This window comes from Macaca thibetana, chromosome 15 (assembly GCF_024542745.1).
Source record: "Macaca thibetana thibetana isolate TM-01 chromosome 15, ASM2454274v1, whole genome shotgun sequence".
Taxonomy (NCBI): Eukaryota; Metazoa; Chordata; class Mammalia; order Primates; family Cercopithecidae; genus Macaca; species Macaca thibetana.
In genome coordinates this window covers 104,901,133-104,916,209 of record NC_065592.1, presented here as the reverse complement: position 1 = coordinate 104,916,209, position 15,077 = coordinate 104,901,133, and the positions used below count along the sequence as shown (strand labels likewise).

Sequence of the window (15,077 nt, the reverse complement as noted above, 5' to 3'; positions counted from 1 at the left end):
ATAAAAGCAATTTCTCTGAGCCTCAGTTTCCCTGTGCCAGGCGCTGCCACAGGTGCCCTGTGGGTGGTTGCTCATGAGGCCCCTTCATGCCCATATGAGGGGCTGTATGGTTATCCCCGTCTGACAACAGGGAAACTGAGGCTCGGGACACAGTGGTGTGCCCCCCCTCCCAAAAGCTAAAGGCCAAGATGATGTGGAGTTTGTCCCCTAGTTCCCTGCCTATGTAAGGATGCAGAGCTACACCCAGCTGTGACAAGGATGGGGTGGACAGTGTCACCTGAGCTCAGATGCATGGGTGCTGTGGCCTCAGTCACATAGCTGAACTTCTTCTTTTTTATGTTTTATTTTATTTTATTTTATTTTATTTTATTTTATTTTATTTTATTTTTTTGAGACAGAGCCTCACTCTATTGGAGTGCAGTGGCGCAATCTCAGCTCACTTCAACCTCCACCTTCCGGTTTCAAAGATTCTCCTGCCTCATCCTTCCTAGTAGCTGGGATTATAGGCACCCACCACAATGCCCAACTAATTTTTTGTATTTTTAATAGAGACTGTTAGCCAGGCTGGTCTCAATTCCTGACCTCAGGTGATCTGTCTGCCTCGGCCTCCTAAAGTGCTGGGATTACAGGCATGAACCACCACGCCCAGCCATTGATGAACTTCTTGAAGCTCCATTCTTCCTCCACGAAATGGAGAAAATGTGGGATGCACGTGGTGGAGTTTTTGTAAGAAATGAGGGCTTTGCCCATGGCAGGTACTCAAGGGATCCCAGCCACCAACATCTGAATCACCGTGGCTGTGCCGTCAATGCCCGGGCCCTGGAGTCTTGACTCCTGCCCCTTGAGGAGACAGCCCTGGACCATCCAGATGCTGCCAGCCCAGGCCAGGAAGGACAGCAGTGCCTGCCACCACCACCTGGTTCAGCCTTCTCCTTTACAGACGTCCCCTGTACCAGAAGGCCAGCAGTGGGGTCCCATTAGTGCCAGGGATACAAACCCAGGTCCACCAGGAATACACAACTGTCGTCCTAAGAAGGTCAAGATAAATTCTGGCAGCACAGCAGCAGGCTGGCTGTGATGACCTGAAAAGTGAGGAGTTGTGGTAGGTGAAGGACAAAAAGAGGATGGGGAGGGGTTTGTGGCTTGAAAGTAGAACTGAGGCCAAGTGTCCTGTCGTCCCTGGTGGGGGTGAGTGGGAGGAAGAGGTGCCTCCACCTGGGAGTGACATCATTCAAAAAGAAACATGTTTGTGGCAGCCAGCCCCACAATGGCCCAGTCATCATCAACTGCTGGTCATCTGCCTCTCCCACTGTGAATAGAGCTGACCTATGAACACTACTATACAATAGGACATTACAGAAATGATGAAGGTGACTTCCAAGGCCAGGCCATACATAACACTGCAGCTTTTGCCCTTCCTTCCTGAATCACTCACTCTGGGGGAGCCGGCTGCCATGTTGTGAGGATGCTCAAGCAGCCCTGCAGAGAGGCCCATGTGGAGAGGAACTGAGGTCCCCAGCCAGCAGCCAGCAACAACTTGCGATGAGTGAATGAGTCACCTTGGAAATGATCCTCAGTTTCAGTCAGGCCTTCAGATGACACTGCAGCCCCAGCCACCATCTGCAGCTTCATGAGAGATCCCCAAGCCATAGCCAAGCCACACCCCAATTCCTGACCCATCAAAACTAGAGTTAAGTGTTTACTGTTGTTTTACAGTGATGTAGTATTTTCATCAGGAAAAAGGGCAAGGGGTGACCTGAAGTTGGGGGATGGTGGGATCAGCCTGGTGGGGAGAAGTGGCCACCAGGAAATAGTAACACATATTCCAATTTCTTTCACCAGTTATTTCACTCATGTTCCAATGGCTCAAATGAGTCCTCTACCCTGGAGGGCTCCTGCAGGCACCTGCCTCAGGGCCTTCCTATTTGCTACTCCCTCAGCCTGGACCACTGTCCCCTGGGTCACTCAGGCCCCTCAGCTCTCTGCCTCAATGCCCTCTCCTTGAAGAGGCTTTCCTGGCCACACTACCCAACCCATGGAGGGCTCCTGGGGGCCACAGTGATAATCCATGGGTGCCATTCAATCTCAAAGCCCCTGAATAACTTCATGGAGTCAGAGGCTCTGCAGAGAAGGCCCTGTGCCTCCAGTGTCCCTCAGCCTATCCCTCAGGGGTACTGCTCATCCTCCCCCAGGCGGCTCACTTCATGAGGGGTGGGTGCCTCTGATGAGAAAGGGGGTTTCCCCGGGACTCCTGCTTTGTCCCAGGGACCCCCAGCCCTGTCTTCCAGGAAAGCTGGCAATGGCCAGGTAGAGGAGCTCTGAAGTCCAGGACCCAGAGGGACCTGTGTGGGACCACAGAGGCCAGGATGGAGAGAGCCTACGAGCAGGGAACTCTCAACCAGGGGGAGTGCCTGCCCACCAGAAAAGAGTCCCAGGGGGAGCACCCACTAGGAGAGAGGCCTGGAGGAGCACCCACTCACCAGGAGAGAGTCCCAGGGGGAGCATCCAATAGGAGAGAATCCTGGAGGAGCACCCACTCACCAGGAGAGAGCCCCGGGGGAGCATCCACTCACCAGGAGAGAGTCCTGGAGGAGCACCCACTCACCAGGAGGGAGGCCCGGGGGAGCACCCACTCACCAGGAGAGAGTCCTGGAGGAGCACCCACTCACCAGGAGGGAGCCCCAGGGGGAGCACCCACTCACCAGGAGAGAGTCCTGGAGGAGCACCCACTCACCAGGAGGGAGGCCCGGGGGAGCACCCACTCACCAGGAGAGAGTCCTGGAGGAGCACCCACTCACCAGGAGGGAGCCCCAGGGGGAGCACCCACTCACCAGGAGAGAGTCCTGGAGGAGCACTCACTCACCAGGAGGGAGGCCCAGGGGGAGCATCCACTCACCAGGAGAGAGGCCTGGGTGGAGGGTCCACCCACCAGGAGAGAGATCTGGGGAGAGGGTCCACCCACCAGGAGAGAGGCCTGGGAGGATAACCCACTAGGAGAGAGGTCAAGGGGGAACACCCACTCACCAGGAGGGAGGCCCAGGGGCTCTACCCTGTTTAGCATCCCCTGGCCTAATTTCTCTCACCTGGCCTAGGGGCTCTCCCCTGGTGGGTGAGTGCTCTCCCTGGGCCCCTCTCCTGGTGGGCAAGTGCTCCCCATCTGACTGCATGGAACAGAGCCCCCACAACTCTCCCATTGCAAGCACTGGACTATGACTAAGCCTGGGACTGTTACAGCAGCCAGCTGGCCCTGACTGTTACACCCCATTCCTTCCCAGGGTTGCCACCAGTTTATTCGCTGTGGGGGAAAGTGTCCACCTGACGTCTAGTAGTGACACTTGGGGTGCATTTTTTCAGGGAAGCCATCTTACACATGTTGATTCTGCGGCCTTTAAATGGAAGGTTTAAGGAGGAAGGCAGCTCATGTTTACCAAGCACACAGCATAAGGCAAACCCTGCTCTGGGCTGGTTTATGGGAGACATGAGGACGTGGGGATAGGAGGAGTCTTCATGGGGGAATGAGGACGTGGGGATGGGGGACTTGGGGACACGAGGGATATGGAGACATGCAGACATGGCGACATGACAGGACATAGAGGACATGAGGATATGGGCATTTGGGGACACGAGAGCATGGGGAGTGGAGGTCATGGAGACATGGGGACGTGAGGACAAGTGGACATGGGAACCTGAAGACATAGGGACATGAGGACATGAGGACACGGGGACATGACATGGGAAAATGGGGATATGGGACATGGAGACATGAAGAATATGGAGATATGGGGCATGAGGACATGGAGACATGGGAATATGGAGACACGGGAACACAGGGACTCGGGGACGTGAGGGACATGGGGACATGAAGAATATCGAGATGTGGAGGTTATGGGGACGTGAGGAATGAGAAAATGCAGACATGAGGAATGTGGAGCCACATGGACTTAGAGAAATGAGGACATGGGGTACAGGGGACGTGGGGACGTGTGGTCTTGGACTTGTGATGGGGACTTGGGGGCATGGGGACACAAGGACATAGGACATGCAGATATAAGGGACACTCGCTTTAGCCGTCAACCTTCCAAAACACCCACACAAATGAGCAAGGACATTTTGTACAGTCTTATTAGGGCTGTTTTTTTGTTTGTTTGTTTTTGTTTTTGTTTTTGTTTTGAGACAGAGTTTCCCTCTGTTGCCCAGGCTGAAATGCACTGGACCTATCACGACTCACTGTAGCCTCGACCTCCTGTGCTCAAGGGATCCTCCCATCTCCGCCTCCTGAGTATCTGGGACCACAGGTGTGCCACTATGCCTGGCTAAGTTTTTATCATTTGCAGAGACGGACTCCGGCTATGTTTCCCAGGCTGACCTTGAACTCTCGGGCTCAAGCTATCCACCTACCTCAGCCCTGCAAAGTGCTGGGATTTACAGGCATGAGCCACCGAGCCTTGCCCAATGTCAGAGATGTGCTGAAGGTCTAACAACAGAGAACTAGTTCAACCAATTACCCTATTTCAAGACTTACTATAGTAATTATATTTTGTTAACTAAAATAATATTATTATAGTAATTATTTTCATTAATAAAATAATTATTATAATAAAATAAATTTCGGCCAGGCACAGTGGCTCCCACCTGTAATCCCAGCACTTTGGAAGGCCAAGGTGGGTGGATTGCCTGAGCTCAGCAGTTCGTGACCAGCCTGGGCAACACGGTGAAACCCCGTTTCTACTAAAAATACAAAAAAATTAGCCGGACATGGCGGTGGGCACCTGTAGTCCCAGCTACTCGAGAGGCTGAGGCAGGAGAATTTCTTTTTTTTTTTTTGAGACGGAGTCTCGCTCTGTCTCCCAGGCTGGAGTGCAGTGGCCGGATCTCAGCTCACTGCAAGCTCCGCCTCTCGGGTTCACGCCATTCTCCTGCCTCAGCCTCCCGAGTAGCTGGGACTACAGGCGCCCGCCACCTCACCCGGCTAGTTTTTTTTGTATTTTTTAGTAGAGACGGGGTTTCACCGTGTTAGCCAGGATGGTCTCGATCTCCTGACCTCATGATCCACCCATCTCGGCCTCCCAAAGTGCTGGGATTACAGGCTTGAGCCACCATGCCCGGCCCAGGAGAATTTCTTGAACCCGGGAGGTGGAGGCTGCAGTGAGCCAAGATCGCGCCACTGCACTCCAGCCTGGGCAACAGAGTGAGACTCCGTCTCAAAAATAAATAAATAATAAAATAAATTTCAAAAGCAAGACAATGTGGTATCAACATAAGGATAAATCAATGGAAATCAATGAACTAATAGATTTTCATTCATTTGTTCAACTGATTTTCAATGACGGTGCCAGCACACATCAATAGGGAAAGATAAGTCCTTTCAACAAACAGTGATGGAACATTTAGATAGTCCTACCAAAAAATGAACCTTGACTGCTTACTCACACTATACACAGAAAATAGCTAGAAATGAACCAAAACCTTCATTGTGAATGCTAAAACTATAAAGCTTCTAAAAACACATAGCTGAAAATATTCATGAATTTGACATTGGTAATGATTTCTTGGGGTACAAAAGGCACTAAGCCACACACACAAAAGACTTGGTAAACAACTTCTTCAACACGAAAATATGTTTCATCAACATAGAAAACTTCTGCTTATGGAAAGGCACCATTAGGAACATGAAAAGGCCGGCCACATATGGACTCTGAGTGACAATGATATGTCAAGGCAGGTTCATCAGTTACAACAAACGTCTCCTCTGGGGAGGATGCTGATAAAGGGAGTGTCTATGAATGTGTGGGGTCAGGGAATATATAGGAAATCTCTGTACCTTCCTCTCAATTTTACTGTGAATGTAAAACTGCCATTAAAAAAATTAAGTCTTTAAGGCCAGGCATGGTGGCTCACGCCTGTAATTCCAACATTTTGGAAGGCCACCTGAGGTCAGGAGTTGGAGACCAGCCTGGCCAACATAGAGAAACCCTGTCTCTACCAAAAATACAAAAATTAGCTGGGCGTGGTGGTACGCACCTGTAATCCCAGCTACTTGGGAGGCTGAGGCAGGAGAATCACTCGAACCTGGGAGGCGGAGGTTGCAGTGAGCTGAAATCATGCCACTGCACTCCAGCCTGGGTGACAGAATGAGACCCTATCTCAAAAAAAAAAAAAAAAAAAAATTAAATATTAAAAAAAAATTCAAAGGCAGCGGGGTGCTGTGGCTCATGCCTGTAATCCCACCACTTTGGGAGGCTGAGGTGGGCAGATCACCTGAGGTCAGGAGTTCAAGACCAGCCTGGCCTACATGGTGAAACTTCATCTCCACAAAAATACAACAATTAGCCGGGCATAGTGGTACACACCTGTAATCCCAGCTACTCTGGAGGCGGAGGCAGGAGAATCACTTGAACCTGGTAAGTGGAGGCTGCAGTGAGCAGAGATCATGCTACTGCATCCAGCCTGGGCAACAGAGCGAGACTCTGTCTCAAAATAAAAAAAGAAAAGAAAAGAAAATTTCAAAGGTAAATCACAGATTTGGAGAAAACATTTGCAATACATATATCTGATAAAAGATTTGTGTTCAGAATACATAAAGATTCCTACAAGTCAATAATTAAAAAAAGGACAAACGATTCCATTTTTAAAATGAGAAACAAAAAACTGGAACAAGCATTTGACTTAAGTTACCTAAATAGACAGTAAGTACACGAGCTGGTGGGCAACACTGCGGCCACCAGGGAAACTAGAAACCGCACTGAGGAATGATTCCAGTCCCAGCAGAATGGCTACAGTGAAAAAGACTGACAATGCCATGTGCTGGCAAGGATGTGGCGCAAACGTAACCCTCAGTGCGAAACTCTCATGCTGATGGGAGCAGAAAACTGCACAACCACTTTGGAAAACTGTTTGGCATTTTCTCACAGTTAAATATACACCTTCCCTATGACCCAGCAATTGCACTTCTAGGTATCTACCCAAGAGAAAAGAAAACATCTGTTCACACAAAGACCTGTACCCAAATGTGCAGAGCAGCTGTATTCATAACTCGAAGCTGGAAACGACCCAAGTGTCTGACAACCGGAGAATGCGTTATAAGCAAAGTATGGTGCAGCCATAATATAGATAGAACAGGATTCAGCAATAAAAAGGAGTAAGCCATTGACATAACAGTGATGTAGAGCTGGGGGTGGTGGCATGTGCCTGTAGTCCCAACTACTCAGAGGCTGTGGCAGGAGATTGCTTGAGCCCCGGAGGTCAAGGTTGCAGTGAGCTGTGATTGCACCACTGCACTCCAGCCTGGGAGACACAGTAAGACTCTGCCTCAAAAAAAAAAAAAGCAATTATATGGATGGATCTCGAAGCCAGACACAAAAGACTGTTAGATGAAGTTCAAAGTCAGGCGGAACTAGTTTCTGAAGTCAGAACAGAGGTGCCCTGTGGCGCTCTGAAGGGCAGTGTCTTAGTTTACCGTGGGTTGCTATAACAAAGTCCCACTGGCTAGGTGGCCGAAAGGTCGAAAATTTACTTTCTCATGTTCCTGGAGGCTGGAACTCTGAGATCAAGGTGTTGGCAGGGTCGGTTTCTCCTGAGGCCTCTCTCCCTGGCTTACAAGCAGCCATCGTCTCCCTGTGTCCTCACGTGGTTGTCCCTCTGTGAGTCCTCAGCTCTTTCTATTGGACACCAGTCATGACAGATCAGCACCCACTCTCAGCACCTCATTTTAACTTCATTACCTCTCTAAAGGCCCTGTCTCCAATACAGTTACATTCGGAGGTCCTGGGGATTAGGGCTTCAACGTGTATTTTGCAGGGACATAGTCAGGCCCATAATAGTCCCCTAAAGTGAGAAGAAGGCAAAGACGCCTGCTCTCACCACTCTTATTCAACATAGTGGAGAAGGTTCTAGACAGCGCAATAAAACAAGAACAGAAAAGAAAATGCACGCTGAGCAGAAAGGAAGAAATAAAATTGTCCACGTTTGCAGATGACATGATTGTCTACAAAGAAAATGCCAAGAAACAGAAAAAAAAAAAAACCTCCCAGAACTAGTATGTGAATTTAGCAAGGTCAGGGATACAAAATCAAGTCGCAAAAATCACTTGAATTTGTATATACTGGCAATGAACATGCAGACACGGAGATGAAAACTGTGTTGCCATTTACACATGAACTATGGTACATCCATGCCACACAACAGCACTCAGCAATAACAAGGAAACACTACTGACACACACAGCAGCCGAGATGTGTGATGATTCCCCTGGATGAATTCCCTTAGACAAATCCCAAGGGATTATGCTGGTGGAAAAAGGATAATTTCAAAAGGTTACATGCTATATGATTCCATTTATAAAACATTCTCAAAATGACAAAATTGTAGAAACAGAACAGATTGGCTGCTGTCCGGGGCAGGCAGGGAGCAGGTGTGGACATCAAAGGGCTGCAGGAGGCTCCCTGTGCTGGTGCTGCTCTGTGTCTTGACTGTACCAGTGTCAATGTCCGAGCTATATCGTTTTGCAAGCTGTCACCACTGGGAACTCCTGGGTAAAGACCCATAGTGTCTCTGCATTATCTGTTATGTGTCTATACAGTCATTTCAAAATAAAAAGTTTAATTAAACAACCAGCTAGTGGCATCCCTTGGCTCTTTTTTTCTTTTTTTTCTTTTTGACAGGGAGTTTTGTTCTTGTTCCCCAGGTTGCCTCAGCCTCCTGGGTAGCTGGGATTACAGGCATGCGCCACCATGCCTGGCTAATTTTGTTGTTGTTGTTGTTGTTTTTTTTTTTTTTTTTTTTTTTAGTAGAGATGGGGTTTCTCCATGTTGGTCAGGCTGGTCTCGAACTCCCGACCTCAGGTGATTACACCTCACCTCAGCCTCCCAAAGTGCCGGGATTACAAGCGTGAGCCACTGCGCCTGGCCATCCCTTGGCTCTTAAGAGAAGCAGTGAGCTGACAAGTGACTCACAGTAACACTGGAATCCTCAGCGTCATGTCAGAGTTGGCCCGGCTGGAACCCGGTCCTTGCAGCCTCCCAGCCTCATTCCCGGCCTCGGCAATGGTTGGGAGCACCTCTCCCCACCGTCACGGACCCTGTTCTCTCTGCTTCTTGGCCGCCCCTGGCCACACCAGCTTTAGAGTTTCCCTCTGGGTGCACCTGGCTCTTGGACACACAGACACCATATCACCATCACTCTCCAGGCAGACCATGAGTTCCATGAATGCAGGCAACGATGCTCCAAGCATCCTCTCATTTCTCCTTTTCCAGAAGACAAAGCTGTGGTTCAGAGAGGTGGAGGAACTGTTAAGGCCACGACACTCAGAGCCTAACGAGATGCAGCTGAGGCGGCTGGTCTCTAGGACACAGCCTGAGGTGCAGGACAAAGGGGAACCAGGGGACCAGGGGCTCAGGGGAGTAAAGAGCTTGGAAGTAAGAGTCCCATTCAATAACCAGGACACTGAGGTTCAGAGAGGCCAAAGTGCTGTCACTCAGTCAGTCAACAACCATTTGCTGAGCGGCTCCTAGGACACAAGAATACTCTGCAGGCTCGGGAGATGGCCCCTGAGGAAGGAGCGGCTCTAGCCTGCAGAGACACTTACGGCTTCCACTCCTCCTGTGCAAGGTGACCCCGGCCCCTGCCCTTCTGCTCACTTATTAGGGTCACAGCCAGTCACTTGGGCCACATGGGCACAGGACTCAGAGCCCAGCTGCTTCTCCAATCACCTGCCTGCTTTTGGGAACCGAGAACCACAGGTCTTAGATCCTTCCCAGAACCCTTGAGACCCAAGGTTTGGACAAAGTATCCACGTTGAGTTACTCTCATTCTTTTGACAAGACAGGGGAAAGCCACAAAAATAACACACTAGCCAGGGCCGGAAGTGGGTGGGACCAGAGGAGTCATTCCCATGTGGCTTTGGATGGGGTTGGGGGGTGGTGCACCTTTGTCAGCGTTCAGGCTCCAAGACAAATCCTACTGAACATGTGACCTAACAATAGACAAGACAGAAGGAAACGAAGGCTCCCCAGACAGAGGCTGTGTGAAACCCTCAGGGTGACCGTCTCTGGGTGGTGAGCTTCTGGGAATTTTCATTTGCTTCTTGATGCTTCTCAGTAACATACAAATTTCTACCAGGAACATTTATATTTGCAATTGGGAGGAAAGCCAACCTGTTTAAAAATACAAGAATCGAAATCGCTCATTGCTCATTGGAGATTCCCAGCTGGGAACTATTGCCCAATGAAAGCCAGCTGTCTCCATGCCTGTTTACATATGGAAAATTTAATTTCTACTTAGCTGTCCTAAATCTCTCTAAGGAAAAATGTGGTTGACAAACCAAAAAAAGAAGGGATACTGAGTGTAATTCTGCTTTCTGAAAACACATTTTTTGCAAAACATTTTCTAGGTTACTTTAAACTGAAATTACATTTGGTCCAAAGACAGACAATATTTCCTAAACCTTGGCACTGCCCTTAACTTTACCTGCCTTCCTCCTGAGCAGGCAGCTGGGAGGGTGGACAAGCCCAGATCTGGAACTGTGAGGCCCGTGTGCAGGTGACATTGTGTGAGCCCCTTCACCCCAACACGAGGAAAATATCCCTGGATGCCAGGTTCCTGGGGGCTCCCTGGGAAAATGCGTGTAAAATGCTACAGTGTGAGCAGTGAGGAGCTCGCTAGTCATCACTCACCATACCTCACTTCTTAAAAGTTGCTCTAAAAATATGTGATGCTTTAGTCATCTTAGCCAAAGTGGAGAGGCAATCCCAGCTTCAAACTCTTAGACCAAGAGGCATTTTGAGAGTTTTCCACTCAGGAGACGTAATTACAGAGCAGTTCTGGCAGTTGGCTATGACAACATTAGAGCCTGAAGTGGGAGCGATTGTTTCTTATCCTTGACAAAGAGCCCTGATGTGTCTATACTTACACGAAAGTGCTGCGTCTGGTGCATTTTTTTTTACCCTGTCGGAAAAAATTATCAATGTGTAAATAGAGAATGATATACATTAAAAAAATAAGGCAATAAAGGGGTGGCCACACCCCCACTCAATCAGGCCCTGAATAAAGGATAATTCCAGCATTGTTATGGGGCAGCTGCACAGCGTCAACCAGAAACACTCATATACCCAGGGAAGTGCGGGGTCCCTTCCTATGCACTCCATGTCCAATCCAGACATCACATTCTGCCAAGTGGTATTCTCACAATCACTTGGATCCACCCTTTACTATTCAGTCCTTAGTCTAAGCTCCTGATCAACCAGAGGCTATTCAGAATGCAACAGCACATGTTCATTTAGGTTTCCTTTAAGGGCAGATGCTGAGCTGGGAGACCTGGGGGGAGAAAGTACCCAGAAAGGTTAGAATTGGAGGCACCTGAGGGTGATCACAGCAGCACTATTCTAAAGGAGAAAAAAAGGAAGGAGGGAGGGAAGGGGAAGGAAAGAGAAAAGGAAGGAAGGAGAGAAACAAGGAAAGGGAGAAAGAAGAGAGGGAGAGAGGAAGGAAGAGAAGGAGGAAGAGGGGGAAGGAAGGAGAGATCTGAGCCACACTTGCTCAACCTTCATGTTAAGGAGGGCCTTAGGATTGGAGGGTACAGGATGGGGTGGGGGGCGCTTCGGCTTCAAAACATTTTGATTTTTGGGCCGGGCGCCGTGGCTCACGCTTGTAATCCCAGCACTTTGGGAGGCCGAGGTGGGAGGATCACGAGGTCAGGAGATCGAGACCATCCTGGCTAACAAGATGAAACCCCGTCTCTACTAAAAAATACAAAAAATTAGCTGGGCGTGGTGGTGGGCGCCTGCAGTCCCAGCTATTCAGGAGGCTGAGGCAGGAGAATGGTGGGAACCCGGGAGGCGGAGCTTGTAGTGAGCTGAGATCATGTCACTGCACTCCAGCCTGGGTGACAGAGCGAGACTCCGTCTCAAAAAAAATTTTTTTTTTTAATTTTCAACAGTGATATGCGCATATATCCTTTGCATACTTGAAAATAAACAGAGATGTGCTCTGGTCACCCCCTGCATCGACTCCCATGAGCTGGAAACCAGGGATATTAAGAAGCCCGTGGGGAGTCAAGTGTGAAGTCTAATGGACGAATTAGGGCAACGAATTATTTCTTATGCAGCACAGTTTGTTTTGCAGACAAAATTTTTTGGAACTTGATTAAAAGCAGGATCAGGGAGAGGGTCAAAGAACCAGATGCCCCTTTTGCCACTGAAGATCTTAGCCCCTCAGATTTTGCCTGCCCTGGAACTGGGGGCCAGGGGCATCCTCTCTGCGGCTGTAAAGTCAGGGTCTTCTGACTGGGATCCCCCCAAGCCTACTTTGCACCTACTTTGCATGGGCAAAGGCCAGCAGTTTTATTCCTTCAGTTTACCACCTCCGCAGCTACATGAATCCTGCGGGCACCAGCGTTTCAAGGACCAAGAACATGAGCATGCTCAGACACAACCCCACGTCTCGCCAACTCTACACAACTTTAATTAATTAATCAATTTTTTTTTGAGACAGGGTCTCACTCTGTCACCCAGGCTAGAGCACAGTGGCACAATCATGGCTCACTACAGCCTCAACCTCTGGGTTCAAGCAATCCTGCCACCTCAGTCTCCCGAGTAGCTGGTACTACATGCGTGTGCCACCACACCTGGCTTATTTTTGTATTTTTTTGCAGAGAAGGGTTTCACCATGTTGTCCAGCTGGTCTCGAACTGCGGGCTCAAGTCATCCACCCACCTCGGCCTCTCAAAGTGCTGGGATTACAGGCGTGAGCCATCCTGTTCGGCTACATAACTTTATTTTAGGAAGTTACAAGTTCCATGTAAGACACATTTCAGTGAAAAATTCTACCTTACGGGTTGTGTCTAGCTGGCATATTCTGAAAAGCAAAATAATTTACCCAGAGAAGACAAGCTAGGAATACTTAGAATTACTGGATATCAGTAACCAGAAAAATACAAGGCCTTCTTCATATATTCATTCAACAAGCACATATTAGTATGCTATACACCATTTTCCTTCTTCTTTTTTTTTTTTTTTTTTTTTGAGACAGAGTCTCGCTCTGTCACCCAGGCTGGAGCACAGTGGCACAATCTCGGCTCACTACAAGCTCCGCCTCCCGAGTTCACTCCATTCTCCTGCCTCAGCCTCCTGAGTAGCTGGGACTACAGGCGCCTGCCATAACACCCAGCTAATTTTTTGTATTTGTAGTAGAGACAGGGTTTCACCATGTTAGCCAGGATGGTCTCGATTTCCTGACCTCCTGATCCTCCCACCTCGGCCTCCCAAAGTGCTGGGATTGCAGGTGGGAGCCACCACAAACAGCCACCATTTTCCTTCTAAAAGCCCCACATTCCTAAAAGGCCTGTTGGAATTCCCTCATGAACACACTAGCCCTAGAGCGGGACCCCCAGAGCAACCTGGTGTCTCAGTAGCCCCTGCCCACAATCCTCAGCCTGCAGGGCTCCCTCAACCTCTGTGACCTTTCTTCTAGGCACCCTTGCCTCTCCTCATTCTCCTCAGGGCCCAGGCAGGCCAGGGGCAGCCAGATCTCGGGGAGAAGCAAATCTCCAGCACTGGATGGGGCCACATCTGCTGCCCGTCTCCTCGTCAGCATGCAGGGGATGTGGCAAAACAAGGATCCTGGCTCCACTTCCATCTGCCTAGGCAGAAAAGGCAGCCGTCCCCAGGTCACTTAGCGGCTGTTATCCACAGATCCCTCCTGGGTGGACTCATCTACATCGGGATTTAATTCTTTAGAGCAAATGTCACCAGGCACTCTAGCCACAGACTACCACAGCCTCCACAGTTCATGAGGGCCCTACCAGGGGTCAGAAGGGACTCGGGCTACATTTGCCAGCCTTGAATGAACCCCTCCTGAATCATGTGTGACCCCTTCTTTCCCCACCCTCAGTCAGGGGCCCAGGAGTGTTGGTCCAAGTCCAGGCCTCTGTGAGCAGGGACTGCCAAGCCGCATGGGGCCGGAGCCTGCTCAGTGTCCTCAGACTTCATCATCCCCATGACAAGTTCTGCCTGGCAAATCCAACCTGCTCTTCCTGCTCTTACTTTTCACCCATTTGCTTCTTCTTTTTTTTTTTTTTTTTTTTTGAGATGGAATCTCGCTCTGTCACTCAGGCTGGAGTGCAGTGGCACGATCTCAGCTCACTGCAACCTCTGTCTCCTGGGTTCACGCCATTCTCCTGCCTCAGCTGGGACTACAGGCGCCCGCCACCACGCCCGACTAATTTTTCGTATTTTTAGTACAGGCGGGGTTTCACCATGTTAGCCAGGATGGTCTCAATCTCCTGACCTCATGATCCACCTGCCTCGGCCTCCCAAAGTGCTGGGATTACAGGTGTGAGCCAACGTGCCCGGCCCCATCTGCTTCTTTTTATCCTTTGCACTCTATGCTGAACCAGATCGTTTCTGGAATAACAGGTGAACAGATGAAGGGAGGAGAAAAGGGGAAAAAAGAGGAAGGAAAGAAGAGAGGGGGGAAGGAAGGGAGGAAAAGAAGGGAGTAGGAGGAAAGGGTGAAAACAGAAAAGAAAGGGAGTTGATGAATTCGTTGCTTGGTTAGTTGGTTGGTTAGTTGAGCCCCTGCCGGTGGGCACAGAGCTCCTTGGCCAACAGGACAGGGAGAGCTCCTCAGAGGGTTGTGGTGGGAGGAGGGAGCCCCACCCCCACAGGCACACCCTGACAAGGGTGCTGTGGAGGAAGCCTGAGTCTCCCCTGTCCTTACTGGCACATTTCTGCACACACAAGCACCTCGCCCCTTCTTGGCCCACACAGATACACTCAGGGCCAAGAGCTGCTGCCTGGTGGCCCTCGGCAACCTGAGACTGCAGAGCCATGGCTACCACCCAAACCCATCCTGTCCCTGAGGGTGGGACCCTCAAGGAGAGATGCTGGATATCCCTCCTTGGGATGTCCTGGAGAATGAGGACACCCCAAGGCTGAACTGATGCTGCAGGACTGAGTCAGCACTGGTACTCATGAGCTTGGACACGCAGGGATGATGGGGAAATGGGCCCACATCTCCCCCATAGCCAGAGTGGACGGACGCCCCACTGCAGACCGGCAGGTGCTTGTCAGACACTGTCGCGG

General features: G+C 50.0%; 2 protein-coding genes across 3 annotated transcripts in view; both read right to left on the bottom strand.

Moving 5' to 3' along the window:
• The window catches only part of SUSD3 (sushi domain containing 3), a 401,112-nt gene that overhangs the window by 121,475 nt on the left and 264,560 nt on the right, over positions 1 to 15,077 (bottom strand). The window lies entirely within an intron of this gene.
• The window catches only part of FGD3 (FYVE, RhoGEF and PH domain containing 3), an 88,857-nt gene that overhangs the window by 71,549 nt on the left and 2,231 nt on the right, over positions 1 to 15,077 (bottom strand). The window lies entirely within an intron of this gene.